The sequence below is a fragment of the Nicotiana attenuata genome, chromosome 7 (assembly GCF_001879085.1).
Source record: "Nicotiana attenuata strain UT chromosome 7, NIATTr2, whole genome shotgun sequence".
In the NCBI taxonomy this organism is placed as follows: domain Eukaryota; kingdom Viridiplantae; phylum Streptophyta; class Magnoliopsida; order Solanales; family Solanaceae; genus Nicotiana; species Nicotiana attenuata.
Genome location: NC_031995.1, coordinates 62557494 through 62572747, shown reverse-complemented (window position 1 = coordinate 62572747; position 15254 = coordinate 62557494). Strand labels below are relative to the sequence as shown.

The following is a 15254-nucleotide window of genomic DNA, read 5'->3' as shown; positions in this document are numbered from 1 at the left end:
GTCTGTTAAAGCGGGGTCGTTTTGGATTACTGGGGAAGAGACCGGGTTCTGGGGGCGGGTCGTGGGCCAGTTTGGACGGGTATGGGAGTGTGTTTGGGAAAACGTTTGGGCCTGGGGCTTGGAAATTAAAGATGGCCCAACAGACTTATATTTCTATTTCTTTTCAATTTCAAATCTTTTCTTTTTTTTTTCTAAATAAAACCAATATTAATTTTAAACCAAAATTATCCTACCAAATTAGATTAATGTTCAAAATAATATTTACAACAACTAATTAAATACCAAATTAAAGAAAATTGCTCTTCCAACATTTCAACTTCTTAAGTTCCCAAAATTTGACTAACTCCCAGATTTTCAAATATTTCGGCACAGTCTCCCTTGTAATTGGGCCCTATCCACCTGTCAGAGTAACACCAAAACAACTCCTAACAACATGTCCACAACCCAACAAGTACCACAAGTATATCAATAACACAAATTTCCGCATTACAAGCCCGACATTATCCCAATGATATCTTGACATGAAACGCATCATTTGTATGATCATAACCACATTTCTGGTCTTAATAGTTGTTCACAAATAATTCCATCATTATGTAACTAATTTAAAAAAATGCCCAATTAAATCCTAGATGCAAATGCAACATATTTCTTGTATTTTTCATGAATAAAATAAACATGCACAAACAAATGCAAACAATTAACACAAAAATGCCACCAAATTCACAAAAATGCAAATAATGAAAAGAAGTAATTTTATTTTGAATTTATGGGAATAATTCATATAGGGCAAAAATCACGTGCTCACACGGGTTGCGCGCCGCAACAATTACAGTTAAACGTATGGGTCGGGTTGCGCGCCGCAACAGTTATAGTTAAAGTACGGATCGGGTTGCACGCCGCAACAGTAGTGCTATCATATGGTTTTAGATATTGTACTGTTCCTTCATGTGTTATTCAATTTCTGCTAAGTTGAACTGTTTCCCCGAGGCATGTACCCCCTTCCCTTATAACTGCTCATTACCTGTTTATTTTCTGCAATATATTATATAACTGCACAGTTTTGTCTGGAGTCTGGTGCTAGCCTCGTCACTACCTCGCCGGGGTTAGGCCAGACACTTACCAGCACATGGGGTCGGTTGTGCTGATACTACACTCTGTGCTCTTTTGCACAGATCCAGGTGTTGGGCAGCAGCTACAGTAGCGCGGGAGCTAGCTTCAGTTCAGTGAGACACCGAGGTAGCCTTGCAAGCGTCCGCAGGCCCGGCGTCTCTTATATCTTTTATTTCAGTCTGTTATCTCATGTATTTCGAGACAAACAGTTATAATTTTCTTTCAAACGGTTGTATTTAGCACTCCTAGTAGTTCGTGAGTATGTGACACCAGTTCTTAGTTAGAGGTTTATGTTGAGTTCCGCATTGTTGTTCAGATTCTTTAATTTAAGACTTCCGCTTATTTACTTTATTCTGCTATTTTCATGGTATTACCGATAATTGTTAAAAGAAGTAAATTGATTAATGCTAAAGGTAGTTAAGGGTTGGCTTGCCTAGCTCCATTCAGTAGGCGCCATCACGACTCCCGAGGGTGGGAAATCCGGGTCGTGACAAAGGCGAAGGAACGAAGTTTCCTTTTTATTGGCTATTAAATTGAGCCTCTAAGTTCCCAACGAGAAAATCGGCGGAGGCGTTGGTGCCGGAAAGTTTGTCGATTCAGACGTCTTCGTGAAAATGAATGTCGAGATTGTACTTGACGAGGGCTTGCCTTCTCCCTCTAAGATTCGGGGTGTTTTCCGCAAATATTCCTCTTTACTCGGCGGAACAACCCTTTCTTGCCAGACTGGTAGCGGCCACTAAAAGCATAACCAGAGGAGTGAACGTGGCCACTCCTCTCTACTCGCCGACCGATCGAATTGAGGTAACGAACGATTTCATTGGGTTTAACTGACTATTTTCTAAATGAAATAGAAGCAGGAGCATTCTCCCAGATACACGAACAAGGAATCATCGCCATCGTAAAAAAATTCGAAGACGCCAAGAGACCATTTAAACTAGGACTCGCCCAGGAAATACGTCATATTCTCCAATACAAGTAAAATTAAGCAAACTGGGACTCCCCCAGAAAATACGTCATATTCTCCAATGCAAGCAAAATTAAGCAAATTGGGACTCCCCCAGGGAACCCTTTAAGGCTAAGGCCTTCGCCATCAAAGATCGACAGGTTCGACCTCGTTCAAACTGGGACCAAGGCTAAGGCCTTCGCCATCAAAGATCGACAGGTTCGACCTCGTTCGAACTGGGACCAAGGCTAAGGCCTTCGCCACCAAAGATTGATAGGTTCGACCTCGTTCGAACTGGGACTAAGGCTAAGGCCTTCGCCAAAAATAAGAAGAGTTCGACCTCGATCGAACAACGACGGGTTAACATTTCGATAAGTCGAAATAACACCCTTTAAGGCCAAGGGCCTTCACCAAAAAGAAGAATTCGGCCTCGTCCGAATCAACGTTCGGCCTCGTGCGAATCAACTTTACGGCCAAGGGCCATCGCTAAAAAAGGGGGGGTCGACCCTTATGGCCAAGGGCCATCGCCAAAAAGAGGAGGTCGGCCCCAACGACCAAGGGCCATCACCGAAAAGAAAAATTCGGCCTCGACCGAATCAACCTGCGGCCTCGACCGAAACAATATTCGGCCTCGTCCGAATCAACCTTATGGCCAAGGGCCGTCGCTAAAAAAGTGGGGGTCGACCCTTATGGCCAAGGGCCATCGCCAAAAAGAAAAATTCGGCCTCGACCGAAATAACATTCGGCCTCGACCGAATTAACCTTCCGCCTCGACCGAAACAACATTCCGCCTCGTCCGAATAAACCTTAGAGCCAAGGGCCGTCGCTAAAAAAGAGGGGGTCGACACTTATGGCCAAGGGCCATCGCCAAAAAGAGGAGGTCGACCCCAACGGCCAAGGGCCATCTCCAAAAAGAAAAATTCGGCCTCGACCGAAATAACATTCGGCCTCGACCGAATCAACCTTCAGCCTCGACCGAAACAACATTCGGCCTCGTCCGAATCAACCTTCGGCCTCGATCGAAACAACATTCGGCCTCGTCCGAATCAACGTTCGGCCTCGACCGAATCGACCTTGTGGACAAGGGCTGTCGCTAAAAAAGAGGGGGTCAACTCTTATGGCCAAGGGCCATCGCCAAAAAGAGGGGGTCGACCCCAACGGCCAAGGGCCATCGCCAAAAAGAAAAATTCGGCCTCGACCGAATCAACACTCTACCTCGTCCGAATTCACATTCGGCCTACTCGCACGTCCAGATCCGAGGGCGCGAATAACCTCCTCTGATGCCGCCATCTTGGCCTCGACGGCCTTCTCCAATTCTACCGCCTTCCCGATCGACTCATCACTCGAGTCATTGGCCCTGATCGAACTCTACTGAAGTTCAGCCCACGGGGATACCACTAACCTAAAGATCGGCACCCTCGGTCGCGATCCAAACTAGTCGACCTCCCCATCCGAATTTCTCAAATTACGATTAATGAAGTCCGCTCACCGAGCTCGACCAAAAAAATTGCCTGTATATCACCTAAAAATTGTCCATATATGAATTATGATCTCCTAAGTGATCTTCGGTTGATCGCTTATTAGTTATTATTATCAGGATTATATTATTTTTTATAAATTTTGAAATCCTGATGAAATCATAGATGACTTACGTGTTATTTAAATATCGCTCATGTATTATTTATAATTACATAAGGAATCTCCGATTGATCGCTTATATGTTTCAGATTAAATTTTGATGAACTACTTTGAAAATTTATAACAAAAGAAATTTCTAATTTTACTGCACTGAACAATTACGGGGGACGATAGTTTACCTTTCTCCTATTTCTTTGTTTTTTCATTATTTAATTCTTTTATTGATTCGTGCTAAATTCTTTGTTGTCTTTAAGTTTAACAGCCCGTTTGGAATAAGAATCCTTTTTTCCAAAAAATATTCACTTTTTTTTTGAAATTATTATTTATTCATAAAATTTCTAATTTTCACTTAAAGATATATTTTGAAAATTTTCAAAAATTTAAAAAACTCCAAAAACCTGTTTTTTCAAAAATTCACTCAAATCACTCACAAAACATCAAACAACCCAAAATTATATTCATGTCCAAACACAATTCTAAATTTTAAATACCATTTTCACTTGAAAATCTTTTTTCGCCCTGTTTTAGAATTTTACAATTTTTATGTAAACGCTTAAATAGTACTATAACAAAGTTTATTACTTTCCCCAAAATCATCTCTCTCTTAAAAGAGAAACCCCTCCCCTTTCTTACTTTCCCCATCGCCTTGCCGCTGCTGCCACCACCGATCGCCACCAGTTCACCGCCAGTCCTTCACTGTAACTGTAAGTCTCTCTGCTAGTTCTCTCTCTTTGTTTATTTCAAAATTTTCGTATTTGGATTTCTCTTAAAAATCAATATTTTCTGCAGGTAAATTTTCGTTTTTGTTTAAATTTGTGCTAGATACGGTACTTTCATGTTAAGCTTCTAATTAAGCTTTTTGTTTCTTTGTGGTTGTTGTTGATGGTTTTCATTTGAAGTTTAACTTTTCAAGCTGAATTCAAATTTCTACTTGAAAATGTGTATGACATCCGAGTTCAATTGAACTTATGACTTGTAGGATAATGTTTCTAGTTCTTGTAAATTGAAATGGATAACCTGACCTGACAAGACGGATAATCCGAACCGAAGCACAAAATTGATCAAACCAGCTAAATGTATATCCTATTTGGACCATGTAAATAGCTACATGTCAACATTCAAAGCAGTTGGCAAGCAGAATATCCAAATCCTAGATTCATTTATCGTCCCAATTCAGTTGCATTCAGTCCTAATTAAGAACTACTTGATGGAGCAAATTAAATGAATTCGCGATGCCAATGATTCAAGTATCCTAGTGTAACTACCATTTTTGAAATGTAAGACTATTTGGGAACTTAATTTTGGTCGTTAAATAAAGAGTTTAAGCTATATATGCTTATAGTTTGTACACAGTGAGTGTAATCTGACTAGCTATTGCAACTTATATCATATTTGATATGAAATGTTGTCTGTTATTGTAGGTCAACTTAATCTAACCTGATAGTATAAAAGTTTTTTAACTTTGAAGCAGTGCGTACAGAACATCAACTAATAAATTAGCTTTAAGCTTCTCTTTAAGCTCCCTCCTGCACTCTTGAACCTTTCCGAATGGTGCCCGAGTCTAATTAATACGACGCAAAAACTTTTAGAAGTTGAAATCAACTTCTTTATCCGTTTGACTTGATCTTCCAATTACAACTACTCAGAAAGAAGAGAGAATATGGATATGATCAAAGTTGGCCCAGTGGGAGGACAAGCTGGATCATTTTGGGATGAAAAGGGACGAGACCAAGTAGCTGGGATTTTTGTTTCCTACAGCAAAGACGCAGTTGAGTCACTTCAGTTCCTATTCTATGAGAGTGGAAACTCAGTTCTGTCAAACAAACACGGTGTTTTTTATCATAGTCAAAACTTTTATGCAGTTGTCTTTGATTATCCATCAGAGTTTCTTACTTCGATAAGCGGTTACCACGGAAAGCTGAACCAGTACGACCCTAGAGTTTTGAAAACTATAAAATTTAGCACCAATAAGGGTTCCTATGGACCATTTGGGTGTACCCAGCCTTCAACTGATACCAGGAATTTCATCTTTCTGATGGAAAACCGTTGTCTTTTTGGTAGTTTTCATGGCAGCGAGAATGGCTCTGGCGTTGAGAGTATTGGGATCTATGTGAAGCCCATCATGCCCTCCTTGATTGTCACGACCCAAAATCCACCGAGGGTCGTGGTGGCGCCGGACACCGCTGTCAGGCAAGCCAACCAAAATACTTAATTAACTTCCAATTTTTGTATTGTCTAAAATCATTTTTTTTTCTTTATACATTAAATAATGAATAATAAAAATTTACAGAAATAACCGCGAAGTCTTTAACAAAACATAACATTTAATAATCCAAAAATCCTCCCAGAACCCGGTGTCACGAGTGCATGAGCAATTTCTAAGAAATAATATAATACAACAATCGTCCGGAGTACAATATTGGACAAAAATAAATACAGAAAACTGAAAGAGACTCTGCTGGCTGCGGTTCGCCTCGAGAAGTGCAGCTCACCTAAGTCTCCGTGTCATCCGTGCTGCTACGCCCAGTAGGCCACTAGAGATGCATGTGCCTGTGCAACAAAAATGCACAGAAGTGTAGTATGAGTACGAAAACAACGTATACTCAATGAGTATCCCGTCTAATCTCGAAGAAGTAGAGACGAGATGGTCGCCTTCGACACTTACTAGTGGTCCAATAATGATATATCAATAATATGTTAAATCGCGGATTTTTATAAACATGATATAATTCGATAGGTTGAAGCAAATGAACAATTTTTCCTTTATAGGAAATTTCCAAATTCCTTTTATCATTTATACAATTATTCTCAAGCCGGAAAGAGGCTATAACAACTTTAGTAAGTTTCAAGGCAAGCAATACAAGCATGCGCAAATCATGCTGAGGTGTACGGCCCGCTCCAACGGAAAATAAAATGTGCACTGCCGAGGGTCGAACGGCGCGAACCATAGATGCATCATTTCCCCCACTCGCGAACTATCCAAGCGACGCGGTCAACATAAATTAAACAATCACCCTGCTCGCGAATCATGCATGCGACGCAGGTACACATAGAAATACATGCTCAGATAGCAAATTAAGAATCTATCAGAGAATATTTATTCAAATAAAAGCCACTTTCTCTTTTAACAATTTAAGAAAAGAAGTTTAATCCTTTTTGAACTTTATTTATTAATTCTATGTGGTTTAAGCAATCCGAGCTGTCAATAGGTTTACAATTAATCCAAGTATAGCATGCTTTTGGGTCCTATACTACCCGGACAGTAGCATAATAGTAGCTACGCACGGACTCTCGTCACCTCGTGCGTACGTAGCCCCCACAAATAGGAGCACATAACCAATTAATTCACTTATGGGGACAATTCCCTCTTACAAGGTTAGAAAGGAGACTCACCTCGCTCCAAAGCGCACTTCCAATATAAAGAACAAGCCCAAGCCCTCGAATTCGGAGTCGAACGATCTCAAACTAGTTAAATGAAGTAAGAACTAATTAATATAAGCTCACAAGATCGAATTCTAGCTATTCAAGCCATTTCCCAACTATTTACATGGGTTTCCTAAATTCCACCCCGGGCCCACGTGCCCGGATTCCGAAATTTTTCGAAGGAAGTCGTTCTCTACTACCTAAGGATCAATAATATATGATTTCTAGTTCATTTCATAACAAATTTCGTGGTTAAATCTTAGTTTTATTAAAACCCTAGGTCTAGCTCTAACCCCTTTGATTTTACCAAATTTTTGGTGTTTAATCTACCCAATATACATGTATTTAACTAAGGATGAATGGAAATATCTTACCTCAAAATGATATGTTGAAATCCCCTCTTTGGAAGCTCTCAAATCGCCCAAGTATTGGTAGAAATGAAACAAATGCTCAAAGTCCCGTTTTTAAAATCCATGCCCAGCCTCCGATGTCGCAATTGCGACACCAGGCTCGCAATTGCGAGGTCGCAATTGCGACAAAAAGTTCGCAAATGCGAACAGACCCCTAGCCTGCCACGATCGCAAATGCGATGCACGGGTCGCAAATGCGGACACCCAGGGTTCGCAAATGCGAAGAAAGGCTCGCAAATGCGGACACCCTGGTTTCGCAATTGCGAAGAAGAAGGTCGCAAATGCGACCACTGCCCAGCCGGTCCCAGTTCGCAGCGCTCGCAATCGCGATGGCCTTCTCGCAATTGCGAGACCTGCAGCAGGGGCAAAAATACCAGAAAAACTGGTATGTTTTCCTACCTCCAACCATGCCTGAATCTCACCCGAGCCCTCGGGGCTCTACTCCGAACACTCACGCAAGTCCTACAACAATGTGCAAACTTGCTCAAGCAATCAAATCGCCTAATTAACACCTAAAACCACGGATTTAACCCCAAAATGCATGAATTCCTCAAGAACACCCAAATTCCTATCTTTTCAACCGAACGCCCGAATCACGTCAAATCAATCTCGTTTCTCACCAAATTTCACAGACAAGACTAAAATATTATACCGAACCTGTACCGGGCTCCGGAACCAACATACGGGCCCGATATCAATGTGATCAAGCATTTTTCCTTTTTATTAAACTCTTAGGATTTCAATTTAACAATTTTCAATAAAAATTCATTACTCGGGCTAGGGACCTCGGAATTCGATTCCGGGCATACGCCCAGGTCCCATATTTTTCCACGGACCTCTCGGGACCGTCAAATCACGAGTCCGGGTCCATTTTTTCAAAAAGTTGACCGAAGTCAAACTTGGTCTTTTAAGGGAATCTTAAAGAAACAATTAGACATATTTCACACAAAACTCTTCCAACTCCCGAACCAACCGTCCCCGCAAGTCGTAAATTAGCTAAAGCAAGTACGGAAGGTTTTTTTTAGGGGAACGGGATTCTAAAAGGCAAAACGACCAGTCGGGTCGTTACATTCTCTCCCACTTAAACATACGTTCGTCCTCGAACGTGCTGAGAACTGCACTGAAGTAGTCTGAAATCACTGTTTAACTTCTCATGCACCTTCCCGTACTACCACAACTCAGTTGAGCACATCAGCTCGATCAATTCTGAAGATATTCTCTTTTATTCAAGCAAATAAGCCTTAGAGCCCAATTTCAACATCCGGAATTCTATGCCCGACCTATCCAACATAAGATCACCATATCAATCACTACACGTTGTACCCAAACATGGCTGCATAACTTTGCTGAATTCACATCTAGCATCACTTTACTCACCGGACCACAATAATATTTTCTGATCAACTTAGTCAAAATTCCACGAATCTGATGCTCCCATTGCACCCCATGACATACACAGGTCTTACTCTAACTCTTACAATGCCGCCACAACGGAAGAGATGTGCAAAAATTCATAATCGATTGCCGAGTCAACCAATCATTGAATCTATACTTCTGACAAGAAACATTACCTCATTCTGAACCAAATAATGATCTTTGCTCCTTAATATATTTCACGTAATTAGATTGCACTGATCCTAAATCCAACAATCTCGTCTCACCCAATACGAACTGCTCAGGCAATAAGCCACCCCGACATAACCAAAAGTCCCTATGATGCCACAATGTGCCAATAGGCTACCAATTAGGATGCGATACAAAAAGGAAAATGAACTCTGAAAAGGAATTTCAATTACCCCGCTCGCGAATCATACATGCGACGCGGGCGCACAGCTAATATGAGTTTCCTCAGAAAATAGGAAACAGAACACAAAAAACACATATGAGAAACTGTACCGAACATCACACTATTGCAGCGCGCAACCCGATCCGAGCAATCATAACCATGGCGGCGTGCCACCCGATCCACACAACATAACCATGGCGGCGTGCCACCCGATCCAAATAACATACCCATGGCGGCGTGCCACCCGATCCACACATGGAACTCACATAAGGAGATGTACATCGAGCTAAATCGCTCATTACAACAAAATACTGAATATTAGTCATAAACACGCTAAGTGTATAATACCATTCCCTGGGGAGACATATAACGCTATAATCCACAATTCGAGCACAACTGAAGTGCGATAAATGATCTGAATCTCAAGAGCCATCCTGCTCATATAACCTCATCTCTATGCGGAACCTCAACACATAAGAAATTCACCAAGCCGTCTCACAACTCGCACGACGCAATACATCATTACATGAAATAGCTGACAACGAAATAACACCCCGACTCCCTTCCATAAGGAGCGTATTGCTGAGATGAACACATCTGGCCTGATATAAGCCCCTGTTCACATTTAAATCAATCCACTGATCTCAAGCCGATTTCTAATTGCACCAACTAGGCTAATAACCTTTCAAAGGTCCATAATAACTCCCCTTTTCTCATAACACATAAGGACAACCCTCATAACCGGAGCGAACCTCCACAGTCCATAACCCAATAAACAGAGTGCCCTCCAGGCATAAATTCTCAAATTAATGATATTACCACAATCCTCATACTTGGTGTAAATCATTAGTCAATCAAGTGACTACATGTCACACTTATACAATCTTCCTGTGGGACACGCTCCCACAATCTTCCGAAATGAATAACGGGTCCGCACATCCAAACCACCGGCCGTACTAACGCTGAAAAGCTATCAAGAATCATTAACCAGGATGCAAAGCCTTTTTCAGAAAACACCGATCTCAGGTGACGCTGAAGACAATACCAACTTACCTTAAATACCGAAACTCCTTTCCTGCTCATCCGAGATTGTGACATCATTGTCCACACCGAGCTGTTACCTTGATCTTTACTTCAAATTCTATACCACTCACTGCACCTAAAATGCCAATATACGATAAAACACGTTTTTCATCATAGCTTCGGAACCCTATCGGGCTAACACTTCATCATATAAAAGCTTTTCACTTAACTCACTTCAGGAGAACCATAGAAATACATAGGTGAATTCTCATAACCGTAGAACATGAAAATCTCTAAGTAGTGGTCTAAGCCACCATAGCCCTTCCGGGGCCCACCTCCACGTATCAGGTCACAACAGTAGAATACTTTCTGAATACCACCAACTACGGCGGCCGACAAGCCTCGCACGCACCGTCACAATTCACTTGCATAACTCGATCACGCTGAAAGAACTGCTCACTACCAGCAACACGCCATACCGACTATGTCTAACCAATCCCTCTTCTTCCAATTTATCCTTAATTGCCATAGAAACAATGATGACTCCATTCAACACTTAACATACTCCAACCGCACTCACCCCGAGTGACCTTGAATTGCGAGACCATGCTGTCTCAAATCCCATGAACCATTTCATACCTTCCATTGCTACATCGCAAGTCAAAACATCATAGAACATTCTGTGCCTTTCTCATAAGCTACTACAAGGCTTGATTCTCGATCGTACCTATAAGCTCGACTTCATTAGGCACCACACTTTACCTCTTGAATCCGCTAGGACCATTACTGAGAGCCACCTGCTCTGACTTGGTCCCGAATACAGTCCACTCCATAAATCTTATAACACATGAATACCCTCTCGACGAAGCACCCGGCGGAATTACTTCCTTTGAAGCCTGCATCTATACAAGGCATAAATCTTTAATCCTTCCTCAAGTCCAAACATGAGCCGATAGGGCCAACCATAGCATGAATTCAATCAATTCATCAGCTCAATTTACCACTTATGGTCATTTCCCGCAGCTGAGATAACCCATCAATATGATAATAACCAGAAACCTCGCAAGTAGTTAACCATGTCACCCAATCATAGGCGGTGGGACTCTCCCACTTAGCTTGAAGCCACTACTACACAACTCTGGAATCCACCAGGATCCTTAATCTCTTGTTGACATGACCTTACGCAATCATCCGCCTAAATTCTCGGAATCTTTCTATAAAACCCCTCTTGTATACTCTGAATTACCAACCACATTTGCACGATCGATCTTTTTGCTGTATAACCAATAAAATTCTTCGCAGAAGCTTTGCCAACCACGCGACCGCTAACCTGCTCACAGGGAATAACCCACCTGTGGAGATCACTTCCCGACATCTTCCAATGCTGCTGCATGGGGTACAATCACCATGACTCCAACAACCCACCCTGGGCCCGAGCTCACTCTCCAGCTGCACCAGTCCATTCACCCCTCGTGGACATCAATCAAATGTGCGGCAACACCCTTCCAATTCAGAGTTATGTTGTATCCTTCTTTATTCAAGCAGCTCCTTCCCGTTATATCAAATTCTTGCTGCATAATAGCCCATACTTCAAATTAATCCGTAGGCCCAAACCACCAATCACTAAAATTCCCAAATCACTCCAAACTCTCCCACTTTGGCGAAACTCACCCCTTTAGTCGACTACTCGACCTTGGCCTCTTACACTCGGCCTCTAGAAATTTTAGCCACCGCCTGACACTTCCCACATATCTTTCTCATCCTTTGCTGCTCAGTTGTTGCCTTAATAAGATCTATCATCGTAGCACTTGAACCCACAATGGCTGCTAACTTTAAACCATTCTGAAGGTCATCTTTCTCGAACCGTCAACATCAGGAATACTGATTCAATCCTAAACCACCGCACCCTGCGATAATCTGACAACTGTATCTCCAATACTGTTTCACAATATCTTGCCCCGAAAGGCGAATTGTGGAAGATCATAACACCGACAAACTTAGTGCATTCAATTAAGACAAAGACATCCCCTCATAGAAGAAAGCTCCACACTATCGCATATACCAAGTCTCATTACTCTACCATCCCAAATCTGCACATTCTTAGCCCGATTGCCTTTCCACTGCCGGGAATAAAATACTGAATCTCTAGATTATGCACTGAGTAAACCTCATTTCAAGTCATTCACTGCCCCGACACTTGGGCAACATCCTACCATCATATCACCACTGCGGAACAATCGTTCATAAGCATCATGGCAACTTGTGCCTAGCCTCAGAGCCCTCAGAAGTACCGTTACTAGGCTGAAATAATAAAATATCCTTCCACAAGGCAACGATAATAGCTCAGACGACTATACGGGGAGAAACATCCCACACCATATTCGTAATATCTTTACAATTCTTCAATCCTCGATGAATAGCAAGCGCTTTGCGTCGCATAAGATTGTCTAGGAAAGAAACAAAGGCATAAGCCTCAAAGGAATCAAATCGCACGATGAGGAATCAAGAAGGGAAGTACTCCTAACAGTCCTGCAGCCTCCCAAGGATAAGTACAGACGTCTCCGTACCGATCCGCGAGACTCTACTAGACTTGCTCATGACTCGTGAGACCCTAGGAACCTAGTGCTCTAATACCATGTTGTCACGACCCAAACTCCACTAAAGGTCGTGATGGCGCCGGACACTGCTCTCAGGCAAGCCAACTAAAAATACTTAATTAGATTCCAATTTAGACAATTTTAAAAACCCAGATTTTCCTTCTAATTTCATAAGTAAAGAGACAACTGCTTCAATTCAAATTAAATAATAAGCAATTAATACAAAATATTTCAAGACCATCCCAGAACCCGGTGTCACAAGTGCATGAGCAATTTCTAAGAGATATTACAATACAACATCCATCCGGAATACAGTGGACAGAAAGTAAATACAATATACTGGAAGGGACTGTACTAGCTGCGGGCCGCCTCGAGTAATGCAACTCACCTAGTCCCCAAATCATCCGTGCTGCTACGCCCAGTAGGCCACTAGAGCCTACATATATCTGTGCAACAAAAATGCACAGAAGTGTAGTATGAGTACGAAAACAACGTGCACTCAATGAGTATCCATTCTAATCTCGAAGAAGTAGGACGAGAGGTCGACTTCAACACTTACTAGAGGTTAAATAATAATATACAAAAAATGTGAGGAAATCATGGATTTATATTGCAGTTCTAACTCACAAAGCCGGAAAACAGGTAAACACCTTTAACAAATAATAAAGGATTTTCAAGATTTACTTTTCATTATCTTATCAATTTATATCAAGCCATGAAAGGCAATATCAACATTTAAAATTCTCAGGCAACAATATATATATATCATGCGCAAATCATGCCGAGGTCGACGGCCCGCTCCAACAGGAATGTAAACTGTGCACTGCCGAGGGTCGAACAACACGAACCATAGATACATCTATTACCCCGCTCGCGAACTATCCTGCGATGCGGTCAACATAAGTAAACAAATACCCTGCTCGCGAATCATACGTACGACGCAGGTACACACAGGAATACATGCTCAAACAGTCAATTAAGGATTTATCGGGGAACATTTATCCAAATAAAAGCCAATCCTCTTTTAACAGTTTGAGAAAATGGAGTTTAATCCTTTTAGAAATTCATTTACTAATTCAATGTGATTTAAGCAATCCAAGCTGTCAATAAGTTTACAATTAATCCACGTATAACATGCTTTTGGGTCCTAGACTACCCGGACAATAGCATAATAGTACGTAGCCCCCACAAATAGAGCACATAACCAATTGACTCACCTATGGGGACAATTCTCTCTAACAAGGTTAGAAAGAAGACTCACCTCGCTCCAAAGCGCACTTCTAATATCAAGAACAAGCCCAAGCACTCAAATTCGGAACCGAACGATCTCAAACTAGTTAAATAAAGTAAGAACTAATTAATATAATCTCAAAAGATCGAATTCTAGCTATTCAAGCCATTTCCCAACTATTTACATGAGTTTCCTAAATTCCAACCCCGGGCCCACGTGCCCGGATTCCGAAATTTTTCGAAAGAAGTCGTTCTCTACTACCTAAGGATCAATAATATTTGATTTCTAGTTCATTTCATAACAAATTTCGTGGTTAAATCTTAGTTTTATTAAAACCCTAGGTCTAGCTCTAACCCCTTTGATTTTACCAAATTTTTGGTGTTTAATCTACCCAATATACATGTATTTAACTAAGGATTAATGGAAATATCTTACCTCAAAATGATATGTTGAAATCCCCTCTTTGGAAGCTCTCAAATCGCCCAAGTGTTGTGTAGAAATGAAACAAATGCTCAAAGTCCAGTTTTTTAAAAGCCCTGACCAGCCTCTGATGTCGCAATTGCGACACCAGGCTCGCAAATGCGAGGTCGCAATTGCGACAAAAGGTTCGCAAATGCGAATTGAGCCCCAGCCTGCCTCGATCGCAAATGCGATGCATGGGTCGCAAATGCGGACCCTGCTTGTCGCAATTGCAAAAATGGCTCGCAAATGCGAACACTGCCCAGCCCGGCCAACTTTGCAAATGCGAAGAATTTCTCGCAATTGCGATGGCCATTTCGCAATTGCGAAACCTGCAGCAGCAGCAAAAATACCAGCAAAACTGCTGTGTTTTCTTACCTCCAACCATGCCCGAATCTCACCCGATTCCTCGGGGCTCCACTCTGAACACTCACGCAAGTCCTACAACAGTGTGCAAACTTGCTCAAGCAATCAAATCGCCTAATTAACACTTTAACTCCAAGATGCATGAAATCCTCAAGAACATCCAAATTCCTACCTTTCCAACCGAATGTCCGAATCACGTCAAATCAATCCCGTTTCTCACCAAATTTCACAGATAGGACTGAAATATTATACCGAACCTATACCG

General features: G+C 41.7%; 1 long non-coding RNA gene across 1 annotated transcript; it reads left to right on the top strand.

Annotated features, from left to right (window-relative positions):
• On the top strand, window positions 4288-5042 carry LOC109230509. The gene is made up of 2 exons (XR_002068654.1): window positions 4288-4398; window positions 4674-5042. It is a non-coding gene; the product is annotated as an uncharacterized LOC109230509 (long non-coding RNA).